Source organism: Canis lupus, chromosome 3 (assembly GCF_048164855.1).
Source record: "Canis lupus baileyi chromosome 3, mCanLup2.hap1, whole genome shotgun sequence".
Taxonomy (NCBI): domain Eukaryota; kingdom Metazoa; phylum Chordata; class Mammalia; order Carnivora; family Canidae; genus Canis; species Canis lupus.
Genome location: NC_132840.1, coordinates 82,150,029 through 82,175,370, shown reverse-complemented (window position 1 = coordinate 82,175,370; position 25,342 = coordinate 82,150,029). Strand labels below are relative to the sequence as shown.

The window sequence follows — 25,342 nt, the reverse complement described above, 5'->3', positions numbered from 1 at the left end:
CACCATCTAAATGTATACACGAGAGTACGAGCTGTAGAGCCAAGATCAACTTTCTTACCAGACTTGACACAAGAATATTCAGCCAACGGAGGAAGGATACCAGATGAGATTTCAGTCTCAAGTTTCCCTAGCAGAAATAAGAAAAAAAAACAAAAAAAAACAAAAAAACCCAGCAATTAGTTCCTCCAGAAGAGGAAGTGCAGTGATTCAGACACATGATATTGACTATTCCTTCACCAGCCCCCCACTCCCTTCCTCTGATAGTCACAGAGCAAAATGCTAATGCATCAGAAGCTCACCCACCAATGGCAGGTGGTTCCAAATGTAGTCTCATGCAGATTTGATAAACCCAGCTTCATCCTCGTCCTGAAGGGCCTATTGTTCTTGACAGTGTCCAAATGGGGATCCCATCAATCTACTCTGGATCCTAGGCTCAGGCCTCCCTCCTGAGTTCAGAAGGGACTTCTGGTTTTCCAGGCAGTTCATTGACAGGGTTTCACTTGCAGACCAGACCAGTGAAGGGAGCAAAGTCCCACCCCCACCCCCCAACCTCGTATTCTCCTGTTTGGTAATCTTCCTTAAGTGGCCCCTTATCTAGGAACTGTTCACTAGTGACTTGTCCCTGTTTCAGTGGTAAGGTAGTCATTATGCACATTAGGGAGGGATTGAAAGAAGCCACCGTACGGGTGGGTAGAATTTTTTAAGGCAATCTATATCACTTAGCCATTGTTCTGGCTGTTGCTGTAAGTGCCATAAAAGAAACATCTACCATATGCCCAGAGTTCATGGACTGAATTCCAAACAGTTTGCTTCCCATGCTCCACACTGCCCTGCCACTTTCTCTCTAAGTGTCAAGTGTCACTCTATTTTCCCTGGACCTCTTGGCTGTCAGCCTCCCTGTTTGTCTGCCATTTACTCTCCATGCTGTTCGCCTTCGTGCAGTCACCCTGGGTCCATCGACCTACTCCTTCACCTGTTCCCTTGGATCTCACTGGCTATTAATAATCTTCTGGGAATAGTCCTTTCCTGCTTGCCTTGCCCTCCAATTGTCCTTGCCAAATGTAGTCCCACTGGATCACATTCAGACCCATCCCACTGGGTAATGTAACAAGGGATCTGAGCAAAGTTTATCATCAAGTAACAAAATTATTATGCACCCATCACATGCAAAGTGCTCTCTCAGCTAGCATGGGATTACTGAAAGTTGTAAAATCAGATCATTGGCATTTAAAAGAGTTTCCCAAATTTATCTGACACGTAAATGTCACATCCAAAATTTCTTTCACTAAATTTTGCTTTTATAATACATAGAACATAGTAACGCTTCCCCTATTTTATCATTTCTATTATGAGACGAGGCATGAAGAAACCCGAAACAATCCAATACTAAACAACAACAAAGATCACACATAGGAGATGTCCTGGGAGAGGGTGTGATTAATTGCTGAATGAGAGACTCAGTGAAGTCTGTGAGGTCAGAAGCGGGGAGGTCTCCGCATGCTAGAAGCCTTCATGGCAGGGAGGCAGGGGGAGCAGGCTTTCTAGCAGACTGTACTAGGAGTCGGGTGGTAATACATCACTGAGAACAAAACCCTGACAGAGGGGGATGGCTCAGCCAAAGCCCAGCAAAGTGTCACTCCTGGTACCATTTCTGTAGCGGAAATTTAAGGTATTATTTAAGACTGAAGTTCAATCAAATTGACTTGCATCTTTTCCGTTTCCATAAAAAAAAAAAAAAAAAAGGCAAAACAAAACAGACAAAACCTCAGAAAATCCTTTATGACTCTGGGAATTTAAATCTCTTTTTAAGCTCTTGCAATCAGGGTGAAGAAATCATTTGTTTTGCAAATGACCTTTGAAATGACTTAATTTTGGGTTGTGTTTTGCTAAATAACACTTCACAGATGAAGAGCAGCAAAGTGTGACTCCTGGAAACAAGAAACTCCTGCTCAAGCACCACTGAACTGCAGCCAGATTGTTGTTTGTCTATTCAATGCTTCCTTCTTTTCTAGAGTCCTATAACCCAGACCCTACTGACTGGATGCCTCTGAAGCCTGACTCTGCTTTTGATCCATTCTGACTCATTATTAACTCAAGTGACTTGATCTCTTGCAGGTCATAAATATTCTGAGACTGAGATTTCCAAAAGAGCCACTTACCTAACAAGAACTTGGGGCAGCCTTTCCTGAAAGATGCCTCGGCCCCAGGGTGGGGTTCTGAGACCCATCATCTCCTTGGCTTCTTGAATAAGACCTTGCTAAGATGACCTCCAGCCTCCAACCCCTGCCACTGGTGATTAAAAAAAAAAAAAAAAAAAAAGGCAGCTGGTGCAGGCTGGAGGTGGAGATACTTTTAGTAGTTGAGCATGATTAATTTCTGCTCTCCTGATTTTGAAGGCAGAATTTTGTGTTGCTGATAGATCTAGGAGACAGGCTACCTACCAGCCCACAGTTTAAGAGCAATTGGTTTTAACAATATAGGCAGTACACAATGTAATGCAAATAGGACTAAGCAAGGCTGTGATAAATGTATCTTATCCAGGGTAGTGCCAGCAACATGATCTGAGCTCACAAATCCTGCTCTTGGGTAGCAACAATAAATCCTCAGGGGTGCCTTATCAGCAGCAAAGGGCAGGGGGAACCTGGAAGGAGGAGTTTGTCTCTAAATCAAGGCAGAGGTAAATAAATATCTTCAGAATCGAGATGATCATCCTTTCAGGAGGTGGCCTGTGGGGACAGATTTATTCACCTTACATTGAAAGCCACCAGAACTGGAAGAAACTCCAATCTGCAACCCTTTTCCACAAAGGCAGGCCAAGGGTAGGGTAACACTTATGCCTCGGATTTCTGAGAGAGCACCCTTTTATTTTCTTTTATTCTTTCGTATAAAGTTGAAACAGTACAATTAGATCTTAAAGTATCGCAATTATTATAGATTTTCATAAAAAGAAAGTAATAAATCAGCGAGAAAAAGCTTTGTTCAGATCACATGCCCAGTTTTTTTTTTGTGTAGCAAATTTATGGTCACCAGAAGCTTGAAAGCTCATGCTGTGACAAGGTCTGCCTGCGTGAAAATGAAGAGCTCCTCCTATGGTTTTCTGCTTTCTGGCAAGAAACAAGGGATGAAAGAAAAAGACCATGGAATTTTTATGTTTACTCAGTTCAGCCCTTCTTGTTCTTGCCATAATATCCTTTGCAAAAGTGACTCTAATAATGCTGCTTTAATTTTATATTCTATTTCACAACTTCTAAACCGTTTTTGTGTATATCTGTCTGGCACACATACAGGAGGCTGATAATTATTATCCCCATTTCACAGGTAAAGAAATTATGGTCAGAGAATAAGAGAACTGTGCAAGGTTACAGGGTGAGTAAATAATTGAACTGAGCTAGCTGATAGATCATATGGGTTCCCAAGAGATGCTCTGCTCTGTTCGCTCTCCCACATTATTACAGGAGCCTCTGCATCTCCCTGATGCCCAGTGACCACTGGAGAAATAATGGGGTAACAGAGAAAAAAAAAGTGTAGCTCCTGTGCAAACTTTCAAAGGCCCAAGAACCAATTTGTTTTGAATAGTAAGGATAGTTACTAGACTGATTTTTTGAAATAAAGAGACCTCAAATCGAGCCAAAGGGAAATCACACACTTACCTAGACACTGTGCACATTTTGGATGCACTTCTCACAGTTCAAAATTTAGATTTAATTGTGTGTGATCACTTAATTAAGTCTGTCTCTCACTAGGCTGAAACTTTCATTAAAACCACGATTTTATTTGCTCTTCTCACCATTTCATCCCACGTCTAGCACAGTGTCTGGCACTCAATAAATATTAACTGAATGGTTGAATGGATGGGCTAATTAGAGGACCAAGACCCTAAAGAAGGATAAAAAAAAAAAAAACACAAACTCCAGCGAGAAATAAGGAATCCCATATTAAATATGGAAATAATTAGCTGGGGCTATCTGCTCCACATAACCCACTTTTTTTTATTCTGTAATTTGGAATAGAATCATATCAGTATAGCCTTAATTTTGGATACTAATACCTTATCGTAGGAGATCCAGAAGTCAAGTCAGGTGAGAGTGAAAGGGAAGGAAAGAATAAAAGTCAGAGTTGTCTGATTGAACAAAAAAAATAAAATTATTAGCATAGCGCAGTAGCCATAATTAAGGAGAATGCTGCTTCCCAACATATGCAGTTCGAAATAGCCATTATAATTATAATCGCTTCTAAAAGAGATAACTCTAATTCCAGCCCAACCATGGCATGCACAATGTCTGATACTCCTTGGGGGTTCCTTTGCTTTCTGACTGAATCCATTTAAAGATAGATGGCCAGCTTTTTGGAAAGGATCTATAGTCTATAGAATCTATAGAGATACATAAAACTGAATAATTGGAGTAGGGCTAAGCCTCAATCCTGGCCTTATTACTTATAGTAAATATAATTCGATGGAGCTAAGTGGCTTTGGTTCTAAGTTTAGCTTTTTTTTGTCTTCCTTGTTTCCTCTGTCGGAACTAAAGTCCCAGAAAGGTCATTGGGAACTCGAGTTGACATAGGCAGCATCTCAAAATGGTGGTACATGTCCTATAACTAGGGTAATGATTGCCATGCACCCAGCATCAACTGATTTCTTGTAAAATTAGAACCTTCCTAGAAGTCCTTAGATTTGTTGCTATTGAACACCCGACTTCTAATTTACTGCTCTTAAAGCAGGTAGATTTCGGAAATAAATGATTTATCCCTAAGTTTACTATCATCAATATATCTCTTTGCTTTTACCATTGACCAACAGGTTGGGATGGGGGATTGATTTTCTAATCTTCTATTAATCGGTAATGAAGGAAGTGTCTTGTTAATACTTATCTCCAGCTTTCTGGGTATATTAATATTAATAAGGAAAAATAGTGGCATATTAGTTAAACACTCAACTGGATCTTAAAAATCAGGTCTTCTTCATTCTCAATGGCCTATTTTCCTTACTCTGGCTCCCTGTCCTACTGCTTTTCTCTGTGGTACACCCTCAACTTCTCTGTCCTATGGCTTATTGTCTAAAGGCATCAAAATGCTCTGTTACAGGCTATAGTAGGTGCTCTAAAGAAATTTGCTGAATAATCTAATTAAGAGTAGAGGCAAACCCCCAAAGCCATTCAGAATTATGTACCCCCTGGGGTGATTTGCTGACATGAAAAAGTGTGTCACAAATTAAGACACCAGACACACACAGAGCTCTGAAAAAGGCTAATAGTAATCGACCATTACTAGATTATTCCTAATAGGCACCCTATCCATATCAGGAATGCCCAGTTCTGTTTATTCAAGTCTTCTTCAAAGACAGGTTCTAAGGCTTCATCAATGTTTATAAAACATTTTGAGACCTCTTTGAAATCATTAAGGGATGAAATACTAATCATAGTTTTAGCCCAGCTGGGAGCCAAGTTCATCAAATATCACTAGGAATAAGTCTCTGGCTAATTGGACTTTGCTTATTTTCAGACACCTGCCAGAATTTGTTCATACCTATAGCTCCTTAGCTACATTGTATTTTTTGGAATTTGGTTTTATCTTATTTTCCAGAAGTACTCAGAAAGCATCCCTTGTATCAAGTCCATTCATGCTTAAAGAACCCCTTCCATGAAATATGATGGGTAAGGAGTGAATGAAGATTTAGAGGGAGCATTTTGAATTTGGATCCTCTAAGGAAATTTTTTCTTACTAATGTAATGCATTTTGACAGAGCTGGAACTAGAACTCAGATCTGCTGTCCACTAACTGATGGGAGGACATCTGTTGATTGGTGTTCTTATTCCCATGTATAGAAATAACAGTCAAGAGGCAATATGAAGGTATCTGTGAGATGTCATGGTGCAAAATGAGCTCAGCCTGTTAATCAACACAAGAAGAAAGAAACCTAATTTTGCATGTTCAAGACTGTATCTGATCTCTAGCCTTGTGGATACTAGAGCAAATTTCCTGATATCACCTGTTGGTCACCCTTTGCCTCATTAAATGACCATAGATCAATAAGCATGCAGAATCAGGAGATAGTTCTGTCCTAGGGAAGGCAAATTGCAGTCCAACTTCAAAGCAACACACCTGACCTCATATGAAAGTGCTCCAGTTTATTACTTTGCACGACTGTGTGTTTCAATTTATTACACTGATGACTTACCTTGTACTACTCTGTGTTCAATTATGTATTTCCTGCTCTCATTACAGACCTTCAAACGACCGCAAAAATATATTCATTTAATGCTTTTTCTGTTCTCTTAAAATTTTTATCACTCAGAAAGGAGGAAGAAAATGGTTTGAGCATTAGCACTGGGTATAAACTCAGATTGATTTTATGTACTTAAATTACTCTGATAATTGGAGCAAAGAAACTCTTTCACCTGAAATAACTGAATAGTAGCTAGAAAAATATATTTGGGGTCTTAACTATTCAGATATTTTGCATATACTAACATACCCAATATGTAGCTCAACACAAAGAAAGCAGTATAATGTAAAATTGATGGGCCAAAGAGCAACTCTATCAGGGTAGGATTTTGGAAAGGATGGAGGTAAGAATTTGAGAGATCTATGGTTTATTTGAGTCTTTTACTTACTAAGTTTGTGATTTGGTGAAATCTTATTTGTGAGAAAACGTTATCTATATGCTTATTTCCCATTCTTAAGTGATAAGGCTATTTTTTATATTAAAAGCCAATTTTAATTCAAATAAAAATAACTAAGATATATATGATGAAAGATGTATGAGTCTGTATTTTCTCTTACTCCATAGAGAGAGAAGGACAAGGAGGATGTTCTAGACATTGTCTTATATTAAAACAGTTTCCATCAGTTGGTTACGACTTAAGGAACAAAGTATATGGTACTTGTACCATTACTATAGCTCTCTTTTCTGATGTTTGAAATTTATTTATTAAGGACAACAGTGAACTAAGGCTTAAATGCTAATACCTCCAAAAGAGGTAACCCCAATAATTGCATTCATCAGAGAGGTAAGTAAATTATTTCAATGCCTATCCTGAAAAATAATAAAAAGGAGAGAATGTGGGGGCAATGGGCTGCTGAATAGTAGACAGTATAAAGTGTTCTACAAGGAAAAAAGAACATGATGTCTACCAAATAGGAGACTAGAGACTTAGAGAAGAAAAAGTTTTTTCTCAGTTGGAATTTGCACCAAGCCAGATGGTGAGTAGAAGAATCAAAGGAGCTTATCTTATTTTTATTGTCAACGAATGTGATAGATCCATTTGACGTTCAGATTCCTAGCTTAGCTTTCAAGCACCTAAGCACCTATGGTGTGAAAAACAAGCTAATTTGGAACAGTTAAATCCCGCAATTGCTGGAACAGTGTCAGGTGAGAAGATGAAAAAGAATCAAATACCATGTAACAGTACAACTGGTCTCCAATTGATCAAAAACACTCTCTAGTTAGCTGTGTGCCATTCCTTTTCCTATAAATGAGCAAGTGGAGTCTAGCAGTGAATTTGGGGTTCTCTGTAATCTAGGGTTGGGAGCCACTGACTGAATCTGTAGGAGAACTAAAAATTACAGGCAGTTCCTCCTTCCTGAAACTGTGCCATTCCTCTGCCCACAATCCCTGTCTGTTGTTCCCAAAGTTGGACAATCCTCGCCCCCAGACAACATTGGATATCCCTTCTTGGGCTACTTACTGGTAGTTCTAGCCTCTCCGCACTTCAGGTGTAACCATCTGTCTTCTGGAGTGTTGTTAAATGTTCTCCCAAAACCTGATAATAAAATAATTTTTATCCTTATTAATCAAAAAGGCATGCCATTCTGTGTTTTTGAGTTGGAAATAAATGGAATTGTCACAATGAGAACATCACAATATTAAGAGTCATCACTAGACACATCAATTCAAAGCAACAGGTTGAATAGGAGTAATATTATTTGCTTAGCTTGCACAATGGCAAGCAATATATTTGTTCTCCTTACTCATTCTTTTTACCAATGTAAAACAATTTGGAAATAGTAAATCTCATGGATGTTACGGTATCTTACTGTATCCTGAGATTCATTTGCTGCTGTTCTCTCCATTCACTACTTTCACTAGGTAAACATTATGAATTCCTGAAACATTGCTAGATACTGGACTAGGTGCTAGAAATATGGAGATAAAAGGGGGCCTCTCTGACCACATCCTCTGCTAACGTAGGGCTTCCAGAGATCGTAACCACCCTCTACCCTCCCTTGCTCTTCTCTTCCTAGAACACTGTGAGGATCCAGGTTGGAGCTTCTGGATTATTAAAAGTTTTCCAAGGTCATTGAAACAAATATACAACATCCCAATTATCCAGGGCATTCCCATTAAGCTATTTTGCATTTCTTCTGGCACCAAACTCAATTTCTAGTTCACCTGGAGTTTAAGTAACTATTTTTGATTTAAATAATACTTATTCTGATCCCCTTTTTTTCAACATCACAAAGCTATGCTTTAGCATCACCAGCTGTGTCTCTTCTTTGCCACCTTCTTGAGGTGAAGCCCTTTCAGTGGCGTGCAAATAAGGAAACCTCCTTGAAAGGCAAAGGCGCAATCTGGAGCTGCCTTTGCTGAGAAGCTCTCCTCATTATAAAGGCATCCGATAACCTATTTTGAAATATAAAACAGGCTTTTCAGGCTGCAGTTGAAAAACATGGTATTTTAAGATTTGTCTTGAACGCTTCCTTTCAAAGGCTGCTTAATGAATTCCTGAGTTTAGAGGGAGTCAGAGAAGAAAAGTATCCGCTTCGCTTTTCCTTTGTTTCCTTAAGAAATTAATGCATGTTATGATTTATGGAGGCCACTCCAAAGCATGGGGTATCGGAGATTTCATTCTCTAGGCACATCTTGCAGTGATTCATTCTTGTAACTATCTTCAGGGATGGATAATGTACCAGACATCCTTCTACAAGGGACGAATGGCACAGCCAAAATAGGACAATTCAAGGAGAATTTATTTATAAAAAGACCAACGAAAAAGGAGCAGATGGCGTGTTAGAGAACCACAAGTAATGGTATAGGAACCTTGGGCTAGCAGAAGCAGCTGGTGCTTGCCTTGAACCAAATGGGACCCAAGGAGGAAAAAGCTATCAGGACCAGGAAGGAGAAAGAGTTCTGTAAGCAAACTACCTAGAAGGGTGGAATGATCCTGTCTGGAGGGACGTAGCTAGTGTGAAGCAACTTTTGGGAGCCAGGGGAATAAGAACTTCTTTCTTTCATCTCTAGCTAGGGGGTCCCTTTGGCCAAACTTACCAGGAAGCCATAAGATGCAAGGGTCCATCATGGATTTCTGTATAGGTCAGTCTCCTGGGGCAGAGAGTGGGATGGAGATAGACCCAGAGAGGCAACTGGAAAAATCTGGCACAACCAGGGAGCATGCCAGATTACGTCATTCACATGCTCAAAGCTCCGCCATGTCTTTCCACATCATTCACAAAATTACTCAAGATCCTCACCACTGCCTACAAGGCTCTGCCTCCCATCTGTGTCTCTGATCCAATTTCCTTCCATTCTCCCCTTGCTTCCTCTGCCCCAGCCACTCTGGCTTTTTAGCTCTCCTTCATTATGTCAATTGCACTGCCACCTGGGCCTTTTGCACTTGCTATTCTCCATTGAGAGAACTCTTCTCTAAGACATCCTCCTAACTTGCTCTCTTGTTTCCTTTATACATAATGGGGAGGGGGGGAATTGCCTATCAAAGAACTCTTCCTTAACAACCATTTCCGACTATATACCTTCCCACAGTCAACCTTGTCATCTTACCCTACTTAATTGTTCTTGACATTTCATATCATCTCTCAACTTATTTGTTTATTGTCTTCTTCCACTTAGAGGAGAAGCTCCCTGAGAACAGAGATTTTTGTTTTGGCAATTACTGTACTTGTTGACTTTAATAGACTCCCTGGCATATATTATATGCTCAATAAATATCCCTTGGACAAATGAAAAATAGATGAAGATTTTAGGTAGAGAAGATAGAGTTGGGCTTCAATCAGAGGTAATAGGAAAATGTAAGTATCATTATTCTAGCTAAAAAAAAAAGACCCTGAAGAATATGTGTGGTAAAAATTGTAAGACAATGCAAAATGAGGAGTATTAATATTATTCTCATAGCTATCAATGACACACAGGGTGAATGGAGAGACTACACCTCAAGGTTTTTTCATTCATGCGTATCTGCAGTTAGAATCATATTTTTGCATTTATTTTTCTTAAATTTACAAAGGATGTTTTGGTAAAGAATGCTCTTACTGCATAAATAAACACTTCATTTATTAAAATATTCATGAGTCACATTGGGAACATAGGATTTTGTGTTTGGTTAATTCAGGCCCAAAGAGGTTAAGTGAATTAAATCAAAAGCACACACCAAACCAATGATGAATATTGTATTGAGACACAAAGGGAAAGGACCACATTTCAATGAAGAAAACAGCTAAAGGTTGAAATGAGAGAAAGGTTTGCTTAGATAAAAAACAACAGGGGAGTTGATCCCAACTGGATGATTGGCAGATTTGCATCGTCCCATGAACTCTATCATCCAGGCAGATTCTTTTCCTTTTATCCAACCAACCAAAAGGTGGCAGACTGTCACACAACATTCCACCTAACACTGAGCATGAAGCAGTATGAACTTTATATTGTTCGCATTTTCTTGGACAACCCAAGACATTTTATATATCCAATACAAAGTTTGAAACTAAAGCTATGATTTGGCCTATGACAAGATAATAATCAATTATGTATTTTTGTATAATTATTATCACCCAGAGCTTTGGGTTGCCCATATCCTAGCCCTTAGTCTTAAAGGAAGTCATAATCTGAATGGACCAAAGGCAACAAAACTAAAAAATGTCTCGCCAGGGAGAACCCTTGGTCCCATTCAAGCATCACAAGAATGGTTTTGACCATTTCTATGGACAGATCCTCTGAAGCCCAGCACAGTTACATAACTTGCCCCCAATTACTTAATACTTCTGGTGTTTGATAGGACCAGAGGAGCTTTAACTCACACCTGTCTATCTCCAGAAGAGTCAGGAATGTTTCCTTAGACCATGCGGCATTTTCATTTCCAGACTTATGGAACTTACAGGGCATTTTATTGCTAGGGTTTAAGCCAAGTTCAAGTCCAAGCTCTACTAGCCAGGGATCTAAAGCAATTTGAAAGAATCAGAGTTAACTCAATCGAATTTAGAACCAATTTGTTTCCATTCTCTTGAGGAAGAAAGGTGTCAGCTATAACCATTGTGACCATCAGACTTTATCAGTTTCAAAGGCCACAACTTGCTCTATCTTCACTGAATTCTTGAATCCTTAGATTTTTTATTCTGAGTCCCAAATGTGGGCTCAAGGTTTTGCTCTGAAAACACATAGGTAGGAATTTTCTCTTCATATGGAAAATGTAGGTAAGGTTGACCCTTCTAACGTGAGATTATAGAAGGAGGATATTTATTACTGAACATCTCATTCTATTAAATAAATGTAATAAATTATTCACACTTCAAAAGGATTTTTGAGCATTTTAGGCTAGATCAATTTTAACTTGTGAGTTTCACATTTCCTTTGCCAGCACCAAAAATATGATTTACCTTTATCAAAAGAAGCCAATATGTTTGTTTTTCAGGAACATACTAAGTTTAATAAGTATTTATTAGTGCCAAAAACTATGTGCTCACTGGAGTACAGCAGGGAGATTATGATATAATCTGTGACCTTTAGGGAATTTTAATTTCATTTTGGAGCCGAGGAATACACACACATAATGATAAATTTCTATTTTTAAAAATCTATTTGAAAGCCCAAACACCTCATGGCAAGTTAAGCTTGCTAAAAGTAATGTGGGCATGAGATAGCTGGGAATACCTGATGGAATTTGGCTAGATGATTAAAGAGAGGTAGAGTTTGGTTTGGGGGTGGGGGCTCAGCAATGTCTTGGAGGCAACCCCAGCTGTCCGTTCTTACTACCAAGGCTCTAGTGTGGGCTTTTCTTATCCGTCACCTACACCCTGACTACTTCAAACTGGAGCACTTGTTAGAAATGCAAAATATGGGACGCCTGGGTGGCTCGGCAGTTGAGCATCTGCCTTCATCCCAGGGCATGATCCTGGAATCCCACATCAGGCTCCTTGCATGGAACCTGCTTCTCTCTCTGCCTGTGTCTCTGCCTCTGTGTGTGTGTCTCTCATGAATAAATAAATAAAGTCTTTAAAAAAATGCAAAATACTGGACCCTACCCAGACCACCTAAATCAGAAGCTGCATTTTAACAATATCCCCAGATTATCTAAACACACATTAAAGTTTGAAGAGCACTGATCTCCACTCTACAATAACCTCTCCAAGATCTACCTGTGTCCGAGCTCATCCACTCTCCACAAAGTCAGTAGAACAATCTTTCTGAAATGCATGTCTGCTCTAACCATTCTCCAGTTTTAAACTCTGCAAAAACTCTCTTACTTACAGTGCTAAGTTCAAACTCCACAGAATGGTGCATGTATACCTCCTTTTGATCACCCTGCCTTTTTAAGCTCACTCATCTCTCCCATGACCCATCACCCACCTCCCATTCTTACTCCTAGACCCTTGGCAAGTCCTCGGACATGTTTAAATATTCACACTGTCTTGTTTTTAGTCAAATCATCTCATCCAGTTGGGACAAACTTCTTTCTCTTTTTGGCATTCCAGATTCCTATTAATCTTCCAAGGTCCTGGTCTAACACCAGTCTCTCTCTCTGAAAATTTCTGAGCTTTCTTCATTCTGAACTGACAGTTCCCACTTCCATGGTCCCAAGTCCCTTGGTCCATACCTCAGTTGTTCCACTTTACCTCAAAGCTTTGTCCCCAGTGGGATATAGATTTAAACATGATGGATGGCTTTAGTTTACCCCACTGGACAGATAGGTGTCATTATGCATTAGTTTATTAGTTGTATTCTAGTATGACAGCTGCGTGTGCACAAACAAAGCAAATTTGAACTTTCAAGCAATTATCTGAGATTATCTGGTCCTTTCTTTTTCCCTCAACATGATACAGCTGGAGTTCTAAGACTGCCTAACTCTGTCACTTCCTAGTTGCATGATCTTGGATAATTAACCTCTCTGTGTAAGTTTCCTCATTTAAAAACTATGAATAATAATTAGAGCTGCTTCCTAAGATAATTATGAGAATTAAAAGAGATAATTTGATGTGAAAACATTTATATAACTAGAAAGTACTGCATACATAGTACTCAGTATTTTGTGTGTGTTTGTTTCCCTTATACTTTAAATACTTATTTTCTGAAAATTGTCCTAGATTTCAGAGTCATCAAGATTTTTCAGATAAGGTAACAAAGAATATCAGAGGAGAGAGACACAAAGAAAAGCCAGAATAAAATGAATTTGTTGGTGCTCCAGGAGAATGCAAACTATTTAAGCATAAGAAATTTTGGAAAAGACTTCACAGAGGAGTTGACATTTTAAGAAATATGAGGATAAAATTATAAAAGTCCTAAACCAAAAAGGTTTATAATTATCAGAGCTCTTACTCTGACCAGACAGATACAGCTACAAAATCTATACAATTCTAGAACCTTAAAGTTTTTAGATCTTTACCTGGCAAGACTTTTCTTCCTCTGGCCCAGACACAGCTGTGACCCCCCTCCTAACTGTCCTCTCTTTCCTTCCCCTGCCACGAATACGCCCCTTCATTCCTGCCCTGAAAAGGGGCAATGCACACCTTTTTTAAGCTCTGCTTTACCTGGCTCTGGTTCCAAGTCTATGCCAACATCTTGTAGGTCTATAATGCCCTGGGGTTTCATCATCGATGATTTAAATGTCATTGTCACACCAAATCACTTCAAGACCTGACCTCCTCCCAACCCCCAGGGGGTCTCTACAGTTTTTGGCTACATCACCCAGCAAGTCATTTAGCCATATCCATGGCACTGCTTCTTCAATTGTGTATTCATATCACTGCTGGAGCTGGGCTGCAAACCAGGAAGGGTGACATCTTGATGCTAACCAACGTGAGTTCTTTTTTTTTTTTTTAAAGATTTTATTTATTTATTCATGAGAGACAGAGAGAGAGGCAGAGACCTAGGCAGAGGGAGAAGCAGGCTTCCTTCAGGGAGTCCGATGTGGGACTGGATCCCAGGACCCTGGGATCATGGCAGATGCTCAACCACTGAGCCACCCAGGTGTCCCCAACCTGAGTTCTTTCACTGATTTCTCACTCTGAGACCTTGAACAGGACATCTTGCCCACCCCACTTTAGCATCTCATGCCCCTAGTTTCCTCATCACTAAAATAAAGGTGTTTGACGATAAGATTAGACCAGGTGATTTTCAAGTTTGCCTGCAGCTGAAACAATTTGTGGCTCTTTCCATGAGAGAGCTCGCCCCTCATCTTTATAAGGCTCCTCTGGTGCAAAACTGAGCACATTTTGAATCAAAATTCATGTGCACCCCAGCCCCGCCTCTGTCCTAATACTCTGAGAGAATAATGCAGTCTATTTTGCAGACCCTGTCACTGTTCTACCACATAACATCCTATTATTCTTCTGAAATGGAAGATTAAGTTTCCCAGCGTGTCTGACTGAAGGCCCAATATCACCAAATACATAACCATTTGCCTGCAATTCCCCTGGGGAAGGTTATTAACAACAACTTAGTCCCTGATAGATGACTATGTTTCTAAGGTAGCGGTTTATATCAAGGTTCCTAAATACACATCATTTAAATTTACCCAGACAGCCATGTGTCAAATAAACAGCAATTGATTATTAAAAACACACTCATTCTTAGGCAAGTTGACTGGTCTGCAACTCTGGGTGTGCTGAACCATTGATTTGCCTTCAACACACATGCGCATTTACCAACGGACACCCACTCCCATCACCTTAATAAAACGCTTATGGCATTACTGAGAGGAAGAGTGGCTCATCGGTTGCCACCTGCAATCTGGAAACACACCTTGGTGACATGGGGGTAAGTGTTGCCAAAGCCTCACAGAGTGGTCAGGGTGAGAAAGGACCAGAGGCCTTCTGGGAAAAGTCCATGTTCAATGACCAAGCACCTTCTACTAACTAGCATCCTTGTGAAAATAATCATTTGGCTTCTTGTGTATCTCCAATCAGACAGTAATGCTTCAGGAGGGGAAACAGTTCTTGAGTGTTTCTTTAAAAGTGTTTTCCTGGAAGCTTCCTACCCTTGTTTCTGGTCCTTTGTCCATTCAGGATAAGAGACCACCTTATGATAGTTAACTCTGTGTCAACTTGATTGACTCAGAGTGCCCAGATCAAACATTATTTCTGTGTGTGTGTGTGTGTGTGTGTGTGTGTGTGTGTCTAGGTGTGGTTAATATCTAAATCCTCTCCCCAGTATGGGTGAGCATCATTTTATCCACTGAGAACCTGAATTGAACAAAAGGCCAGGGAAGGACGAATTCAACCCTTTTCATCTGCCTCATTACTGACCTGGGATATCTCATCTAATCCTCTCCTTCTCTTGGACTGAGATTAACACCCTCAGCTCCCCCTAGTTTCAGGCATTTGGACTGAGGCATAATTGCATCACTGGCTTTCCTGGGTCTCTAATTTGTCGGTGTAGGTGGTTGGACTGCTCAGCTTCCATAAGGATAGTCCTTATAATGCTTATAATTTCTTTGAATTCCACCATAAGCATATTTCAATTCATATATATATATATATATATATATATATATATATATATATAAATTCCATTGCTTTTGTTTCTCTGGAGAACTCCAATATACACGTCTACCTGAAAAAGGAAGAAGGTAAAGGAGGAAGAGAAAAGTTTGTCTATTTATGGAGCACTACTATGGTTTTTCATGTTATGTACATTATCTTAATAATTTGTGAATCACTTTAACAGTATGGTTGAGAACCTGCCATTTGAAATCACACAGACCTAGATTTAAAGTCTGGCTCTCCACCATAATAATTTCTGACCCTTGGCAGGTTGTGTAGTCCTATAAACCTCAGTTTTACCACCTGCAAAATGGATTATATTTAAGTCACTGGATTATTGCAAAGATGATCCGACATGGTATACGGTGATCAATGCAAAGCAGATGCTCAATACATGGCTATTTTAGTAATATCAGCAGCAACATTGAACCACACAATGAAGCATAAAATAGTTGCAGTTCTTCCATTTTGTGAAAGTAGTTACAATGCCTAATAGGAATCTTTTTTTCTCTGGGTTTAACACTCCCAGTCAACCTCAGTTCAGTCCTGCACGTGGAACATCCCCTTTCCTTCACTTCCCAGGGCCAAGTCCTCAGGGCCAGGTATAGCCCTTGAACAGAGTGGTGCACTCACCGCACCTCGTTCACTGAAAGGGATGAATATACACAAATGAAAGTGTATGTACCAGACGAGAGGTACAAGCTCCCTCCATCTGCATTATTACATCATCTAAATTAATCCAAAGTTCAGTAAAGGTCTTCTAACACTGGTAGATATGGAGTAGATAATAAAGTAAAAAGTGTGAGTGCATGTGAAGGGAAAGAATGGATGAACCAGTTGATGAATCAGTGGGTGGCCAAGCTAAGGAAGACAGACAAGAAATACTTGAGGAAGAAGTAATTTTGGTTTTTTCAAACCCTGAATGGAGGGGAGGAAGGCAGAAGCTGTCTGGCTTTCACTTACCCTTTAAAGGAAGATGCTCTGTCACCTAGTGTTTGAGCATCTAGCCTCGAAGTCAAGGATTTTAGTGGCTTACTTTGTTTCTCATGCGGGGCTATTTCATTGGATTTGAGAAAGTGAACTGTCTTCTTCCTGTTTCTATTATTTGCCTCCTACTTTCCATTTCATCAAATCCCACTCATATTTTTTTCCTACTTCTTCCCCTTGATGACGCCTCCTTTGTCCACAGAATAAATAAAGCACTCCGTTATCCGTGCTTTTCATGAGCCCCTGCTTTCACCATCTTCTACCTACACAAGTGGACTTACAGTCTAGATGGGCCAAAGGTCTCTATGCTTCCAAGCTAGGGTCAGAGATTTCTAGCTTTTTTTCTGAAATCAGGCACAGTTTTCAAGACCCAAGGAGAAACATTGAAGTGATTTTTCTAACAAAGTCAGTTTTAATTACGGAATTGATAGATGTTAAGTATGGCTTTCTTGGTCATGACATTTTCTCTGGGTAATCCTCTCCTCTCTGCTCCCTTCCACCATTAGCACTTGGTGTTTACTCTGCAGATCTTTTGTGACAGTTCTGTACCATGGGGCAGCCTTCCCTGAGTCTGAGTGACAGGAAGAGGTTCTAGAAGAATCAGCCTCTGTGTTGCTCTTTGTGGTGGGAGTTGATTCATTCCATGATTGTAAATGGATCATTATAAACTCAGCATAATGAAGCAGTAATTACCTAAGAGGTGATGGATTTGGGGAGATTTTCTAGGCTAAATGATTTGCAATGTATAGTATTGCAGCAATTAAGATAAAGTGATCACAGAAATGTTGTACTTGACTGGTGCAGGTTTTCTCTCTCTCCTCCCTCTTTTCTCCTTCCTTTCCTCCCTTTCTCCCTCCTTTTTCATTCCCTCCCCCTGCCTTTTTTCTCCCTTCTTCTTTCCTTCCCCCTGCCCTTCTTTTCTCCCTCCCTCCCCTTCTTTCCATTTCTTCTTTCCATTGGAGATTTAAATTGCTTGATATTTTGAAGTCTTTGTTCAGGATTCTGAAACTTGGGCTGTGTCCTTAGAACTGGATAAAACACACACATGCACACGTATCTCGCAATGGTGCTTAGCTTTTAAGGTTTGCACCTTCTAAAAGAAGCTTTGTAGCATTGTGTCCTCCTTTACACTTGTGGAATATTAATGAGAGCACACTTTGTGTATTAGTTAGGTAGAAGAGGCAGGGTTTATACCTTTCAAGAGCCTCTGTGTGTCACAGTACAGCCTAGATACTCTCTGCTCAGCCATGATCTATAAAATGCAGTTCATTTTTCAAGACCAGAGACAGGGCAATTAGAACAGATCATTTGGTCTAGAAACCCTTCTTGGATTTAATCTGTCATTAGAGGTGTGGAAAGCTCTCATAACTGGACAACAGATATAATTCCGTCAGGTGACATCAGGTACCATAGAGTAGTTTGGAACATGCATTTAAAGCCCTATGCCAAACATTTCCTTGAAAGCATCTTTTTTTTTTTTTTATCAAGAAACTCTTTATCCCACTGAGAGAAACAGAGGCAAGAGATGAAGAGAAGCAAACCCAGAAGTTTGATTCTAAGCACAGCTGTATTCTAGACTCCTCGTTGCATTTCCCACCATTTAGTTCTTTCCTACCATTCCTCTGTCTTCACTCTTAGCTTTGACCAGAGTTCCATCTTCTCTCACACCTATTCTCCGGTGGAATAGGCTCCTCATTCATTTGCTAAAAACATTTTCCTTCAGTTACTCATAAATCTCACTTCAAGGTCATTTTGGCATTCATACCAATCCAGTCACACCAACCTTCCCCAGACAGCATATCTCCTTTCCTTCATGATAAACAAGTAGATGGGTAGATAGGCAGGTAGATAGGTAGATAGAAAGACAGCCTTGAATAATTTTTAATTGCGTGTGGGATTGTGGAGGCATATAATCCAGGACACTTTTGGTTGCAAGTGATAGAAACCAAATTCAAGGCAACTTAAATCAAAAGAAGACATTATTGGCTTTTTTAACCCTCAGAAGGGGAGTGTCAGAGATGGGCGTCTAGGAAAACTGGATGGGGATACTCAAACACTGAAAGGCTCTCCTCTATTTCTACTCTTCTCTTTGCACATCAACCTCACCCTTTCATCTCTCTTTTCTTCACATGGCAGGAAACAGTCATTTCTTTGTTTTTTTTCTTTCAACAATATGTCAAGCATGGTACTACGGACTGGGAATACAGTAATGAATAGAACAAAGGTCTCTGCCCTGTGGAGCTCATATTCTAGTGATCATCAATAGCTGCCAAGTCTACTATTTTAGACTCAACATAGGCACACACACACACACTTACAGCTGAGAAGCACACTTTTCTGACCAGATATTCAGAAATCCTAGAGAATGTCTGAGATTGATCAAGTATCTATCTGATATCAGACTGATTACTTAAATCTAAGAGGATCACTGAGCCAGGGCCATGTTCCATGAAAGGGGGAAGGGGGGAGGGCTATTCTGGAGCTCCTTGTGGATTAGCATGTCTGCCCAGCTACCCCTTTAGAAATAATTTCCCAAAAGGCAGACTATAATTTCTCCAAATTTTGAAAAAAAAAACGTGGTTTCCATTACCTTGTCCTATACTGAGAAGCTAAGCAGTACAGCCTACGCTGCTATCCTCTCCTGTAGCAGAATGTCAGCCAGCGAGGAGAAGCGTAACCTTCATGTCTCTGTCTTCATGTAGATTCTTGAATGCTGCTTGATTGTAAACATGATGTCACATTCTGTCCTCTCTGGGAAAACAGCTATTTTGTTATGTGATGTTAACCTGAAATGATGTTAACCTAAAAGAAAAGAAATCGCTAAAGATATTGAACAATGGAATGAAGAGCTGCAAGTGGGAGTCAGTGACCAAGAAAAGAAGACAAATTAATTGACAGACAAGGAAAATCCTGCAGGTAGAACTACCTGAAGGCTTGGCTAGCTGAACGAGGCAGAGAATATTGACCATCAGTCACAGCTGCCCTAGATCAGTGTCTAAGGGTGTTAAGGAGGCTCCATATTGAGCAGTTGGGGGGGGGATGCATTTCCAGGTGGGGAGCTATATTGTATGTCGGGGAAGCACTAGACTCCAGCAATTCCAGAGGGAATCTGAGGAATTGCATTGATCGCATGTCTTATGAGGCAATGTGCCAGATCATAAGAACAGGTTGCAAAATCAGTCAACCTGAGGTTAAGTTTTGGCTCTGCCACTTGTCCCTTGAAGGACAAATCTGTTGTCCTATGAACCTATCTGTTCTATGGTTGTCAGTACTGTAAAATAAGGTAACAATATACCTACTCTCTCCACTTCACAGGATTGCTATGCATTTCAGGAAGAAAAAAAGACCTCACCAAAGTTGGCCACATATGGATATTTTATCTACCCTGTATCTGTCACTAAGCCTCATATAAAAAGGGGGTTTTGAAAAGGTGCATAAAAGTTGGGGGAAACCTATAGTCCCTAGAGAGAAACCAAGAATCCTCCACAAGCAGCAGCATAAATTATTTTAAAGGTACAACCAGCATGTGGAGAGGGAAAACAAAACCTTGGGCCAATAGCCATTCCAGGAACATCCTCCTGTGACACGCTGCTTTGGGGATATTGCAGTACTTTGCTTGGACTCTGCCTGTCTCCTTGCATATACCCTTATAGAGATGGCTGCATGTCATGGCCATGCAAAGTGATTTCCCCACATGCTGTACACAGCTCATAAAATACTTTGGGATTCTGCTAGAGGAAAGGCACTAAAAAAAGATATTATTACTCCACATAAATTTAAAAAAATCTTCTTGACAGGGTAACAGTATTTGATCCATTTTCAATTTCTTGGCAGCCTCAACACCCCCAGGGTTTTCAGTTTTCCCATTATACACTATAGTAGACAGGTTAGCTCACACATGAGGGGCAGCACTGGAGGCCTGCCTCCTGTATAGAATGAGGAGTGATATTACCACTGCACAGAGAAAGACTGCAGTTTGAGCAAAGCTCATTACCTCTTAGTATGCAGTGTCAATTCTCAGGGTTAAAAATAGTCCACTCTGATGTCTTTTAATGGAATAAAGCTTCACCAGAGCAATAATGGAAAACAAATCGTGTGGGACTGTAATGCAATTGAGTGGTTGCGATTTGCATCTGCACTTTCGTGGAGAGTCCATTGTTTGATTGGATTTGATAAATATCAGAAAATAATGCCAAATGTAGGTTCCTCATGGCTGCTGTGATTGACAGCTGTCAAATACAGTGACAGATCAGGCTGTCTTTCAGGAGAAACATGATTCATAGACCTCATTACAGGTGGATGGATGGTGCGTACAGACTGGAGTTGGGTCTCTGGGCATTCATTCTCTGAAATGCCAATGGGGAGTAGACATTTGTATAAATGGCCAGGTCAATCCTTTTACCTACTATATCCAATTACCTCTTTTCTACCTACGGAACTCTTGTCTAACTAACAGCTGGGCCTCCATGTCCAAGCAACTGGGCTGCTGTATATATAGAGAGGCTTCACATCAATGGTTGTATTTATCGCATGTCTGCCTCCTTATTTGTGCTATTTATCTCTCAACTCACTATATCTGCCTATCGATTTTTTTGTGTGTTGTTGTTCTCAGGCTGCTGCAATGAGTCAGAATTTAGAAATGACATACAATTAGATTTCTCTTGCCCAGAAGGGTTGCTGGGTGTCCTGGGTTCTCATTCAATTTGAATTATTCTCTTTCCCTCTGGGCCAGCCATCTGACCAAGTGCTCAAGGAGGTTTATCATAGATCATAGATCAAAGCTCCGCTTAAGTAGGAGGAGCATAAGGAGAAGATGGGAAGGAGTTAAAGAATGGAAGAAAATGCCTATGTGCACTCTTTCTAGCTTGCAGATAACATATGACTAATTGGAGAATATTTGTAATTTAAAGGGTAAATATGCAAATCATCTTTGCTTTAAAATATCTGTAATATTTTTTTTTCCTGTAGGCTGCTGGATGCTAAAAGAAGACTACATACCAGTCTCTCTGGAAAGAACTGCCTTCTGGAGAGACTGTCAAGCAATCCCAGAGGACTGGAGCTACTCACTAAGTTCCCAGGTCTGGCAGTCTCCAACAGCAAATTGACATTAAACATTAGGAGGAAAGAAAAATCTGTAAAGCAATAGGGTAGATCTCTGCTTAGGCATTCTCTGTCAAGATATTTCTTAAGAGACGTGTTAAATCTTGAAAAGATCTAGACTATTGTTTTTTGTTTTAACATGCTAAGAATTTGACTTCTCGGAACTCTAATGAATGTACCTCTAGGAACACACAAAGAGTGTACATTTTTACAACTCAGTAATGGTTAAAAATAAGTCAATTAGATTTCATTTCAGATTTCTTAAAAGCTCAGTGGTTTCATTAATTGAAATCAAGGTCAGCCTTATTTCTGACCCAAACATATTTTCTGTGGCTCTTCTGGGAAGACTTCCAACCAGACTGCCCTCTCTAAAGAAATTACTTTGCAGTAATATCATAAATATTCTTCACTTTTATTAGTAGTAGTATCTCTAATAATAATATATACATTTAGTGTCTTTTTATTACTCATAGGTTCCTCTTATAGTTTATCTTAGTTTAATGTACTAACAATCTAGAAGATGGAGAATCTATGATTACTCAGTTTGCAGAGGAAAGGAAACTCAGTGCAAAGCTATTAGGGGACAATTAATGATAACCAACTAGTTCATGGCAAAGGTGACATATGAACCCTCATTTCCTCATTCCCAATACACATTTTGTTTTCATTGTATCAGAAGGACCCAAAAAATACTGTCATAAGGAGAGGGGGAGAGTATCTCAACACCATGGTAGTATACACACAATGTTGTGTATGTACATAATGTATTTTATCTTCCCCATGGGGAGAGGATAAGCACCAACGAACTAGTTAGTGGTGCTACTCTTCCAATCATTGGGGGAAAATGTATTCCTAGCGACAGAAAGACTGGTTACCAGAAAGCAGCTGTCACAACTTATTCAGTTCACTTGCAACTACCTTTCTACAATCAGTTGAAAAATGGAGCGAATTTTTCAGAAAACTGAGATCAAAACCAGGAGAGTGTGTATGTATAAATATTTATTTAATAACTATTTGGGAGCGATTATTTGGACCCCAAAATATAGTGGGCCCTATGGGACCTTGAAAGTAAAGAACAACAACAAAAATGGAAAGAAAAAAAGACCTTACATTTGAGGCACTTGCAATCTAAGCATGGAACAAGGAAATCAGAGAGAATTAATGAGTTAACCACTTTTACACTTTTATTTATTTAGCTGCAAAATAGGAATAAGACAAGAAGCAAGGAAAAGCTAATATATTCCAAATAATATGCAGGTGACCAATCATATCTCTGCAGAGTTTCTCAGAAAGTTAGGGCAATTGGTGGGTGCTTCCAGTAGAAGCCTCTCTTGACACCCATCTCATTCTTCACAATATGGTTAGGTGCAGTCGCGCCCTTTCTTAGGAGTCACAATAAATAAAAACATATTCCTGGCACAGTACTTGGAAGCCAGTATTACTGGCTTTCTTTTCTCTGTCATTTATGCATTATAATTTCCTTACTAGTAGGAACCATACCTTATACATGGTGGGTGAACCATAAAATTTTGTTGAATGAATGAATGAACGAATGAATCCCTGGGTCCTCCATCTCTATTATAGGCCATCAAATTATTTTGGTGTCTGAATGAATATGCCAGATCATGAAGGTAAAAATGAACATGTATCAGACATCAGACAAAAGACACTCTAGGAGAGTGAAAATCATCTACAAAGAAAGGAACAGACATCCATATGGGAGAAACAAGAAAATGTCAATTTTCCTGCACTTGAATATCTTTATTTCTTCTCTTTTTGCATTGGCCATGTGATTTCTCAGAACCATAGTCAATGGTATCCAAAATGCTATGCTGTGCTGGTGAGGAAAAAAGGCTACTTCCCCACCTACCCCATTATCATCTAAATCTGTATTTAGTCTCCAGTTAAATTGTTAGTAAAATGATATTTCCATGACTTTGGTTATTGTGAATTTCAGATTAGAAGCAGTTTTTCAGACCAGTTAGGAAATAAACCTGCAAATTAACTGGTTAAAAAAAAAGGATTGAATTCTAGAACATCTAGGCTATCTTGGTAGTATTTCAGCCTCTTGCATTCATCTATCAGTATAGACATTGTTCAAGTCATTACTTGGAATTATCAAAGCCTGTCATTGCTCAGCTTCTAAAACCACATAGCAGCCTCTCAAAGCTGACTCCTATAAGCAAATGCTTCAAAATGACTCTTGAGATTCCAAATTCCAAAACAATCAAGTCCCTAAAGTGAGAGAATAAAGTCAGTTTCCCTGCTATAATTTCTTTCTTTTTCTTTTTAAAAAAAAGTCAATAATGAGGCTTCTCTCTCCAGGATCAACTCTAATTCTGTAGCCAATAGTCAGTTTAAACAGTGATTTTCTCCCACCTAATAATAATTTTAGATCCAACTGGGAAAAAAAATTGTTTTATGAGACAGAGCTTTATCCATTAGGTAGGGAGTCTAAGAGTCATGGTGAAGAGAAATGAGCTAGAACAGGACTGTGTCTCCATCTGAGGAGTGGCATCTTGCCAAGAAGGAGGGAAAAGCATACTATTTCCATAATGGTGTTTGAAGTATCCCAAACTATCAGCCCTTCACCATGCTATCTTGGCTTGCAATTGAGGTTTTCTGAGCGTGAGTTGCCCAAAGAATCAGGATTAGTTTGATTAGCCATGAGAAACCCTTAATGAATTAAGCTAACACCAAACTCCAAAAGTCTCTTCAAAGATGGTGCCGAGTGTCAGCTAGGGTCCTTTCTACATGGTGCATGCCCTTTCAGTAATAATCTGCTCTCACTTCTGTTTGTTTAAATCCTTTATTCTCAGGGACCAGCCAATGTATATGCTCTCTGCAGCCCTCCCTGGAGACCTCAGTCACTGGTAACCACTTTTGTCACTGTACTTTGTGTCATTCATTTGTTTGACCAACTATTTTGAGTACCCACTATGCATACAGGACTGTGTTAAACCTGGGCACACGAAATTAAGTATGGCAGGTTCATCTTTCCAAAGGTCTTAGATATTTCCACTCATCAATGAGTATTTACAACACAGGATATTGAGGGATATGACAGAGAGAGGCACAAGGGTCTATACTCATCCAATTCAGGTCACGGAATCCTGAGCAAGCACTGTTAGAGCTGAGTTTACAGGATGATTAGGAATTCAAATGACAAAGAAGGCCAAAAAAAAGCAACCCAAGCCAAGGAAATAGCTTGTGGAAAGGTATGAGGTGAGAAAGCATAGGTAATTCAGTGTGGCTGGGCAGTTGGAATAACTGGGAGACAGGAGGGAATATAGCTAAGTAGGCAGACAGAAGCCAAATCAGAAAGGACCTGGGGAGCCATTCAAAGCATTATAGGTTTTATCCCAAAGGCAAAAAGGAGCTATTGAAAAAGTTGAGGTGTGGAGGCAATAGAGCTATATCTGCATATTTTATAAAGATAAATATTCTGCTGAATATGTAGAAGGCAGTTTAGAGAGAGTAAGCAAGCAAATGGGTTTGGAGACCCAGTTAAGAGATAAAGAGTACAGATAAGAGAGAAAAAGTGTATCCACAA

The 25,342-nt window shown here is 39.7% G+C and overlaps 1 long non-coding RNA gene across 1 annotated transcript; it reads right to left on the bottom strand.

The window, feature by feature from the left end:
- Positions 1-3,970: 3,970 nt before the first annotated feature.
- On the bottom strand, positions 3,971-11,161 carry LOC140625608 (uncharacterized). Its single transcript, XR_012024954.1, has 3 exons — positions 11,028-11,161; positions 7,686-7,760; positions 3,971-4,048 (listed from the first exon to the last, which is right to left on the bottom strand). It is a non-coding gene; the product is annotated as an uncharacterized lncRNA (long non-coding RNA).
- Positions 11,162-25,342: the final 14,181 nt, after the last annotated feature.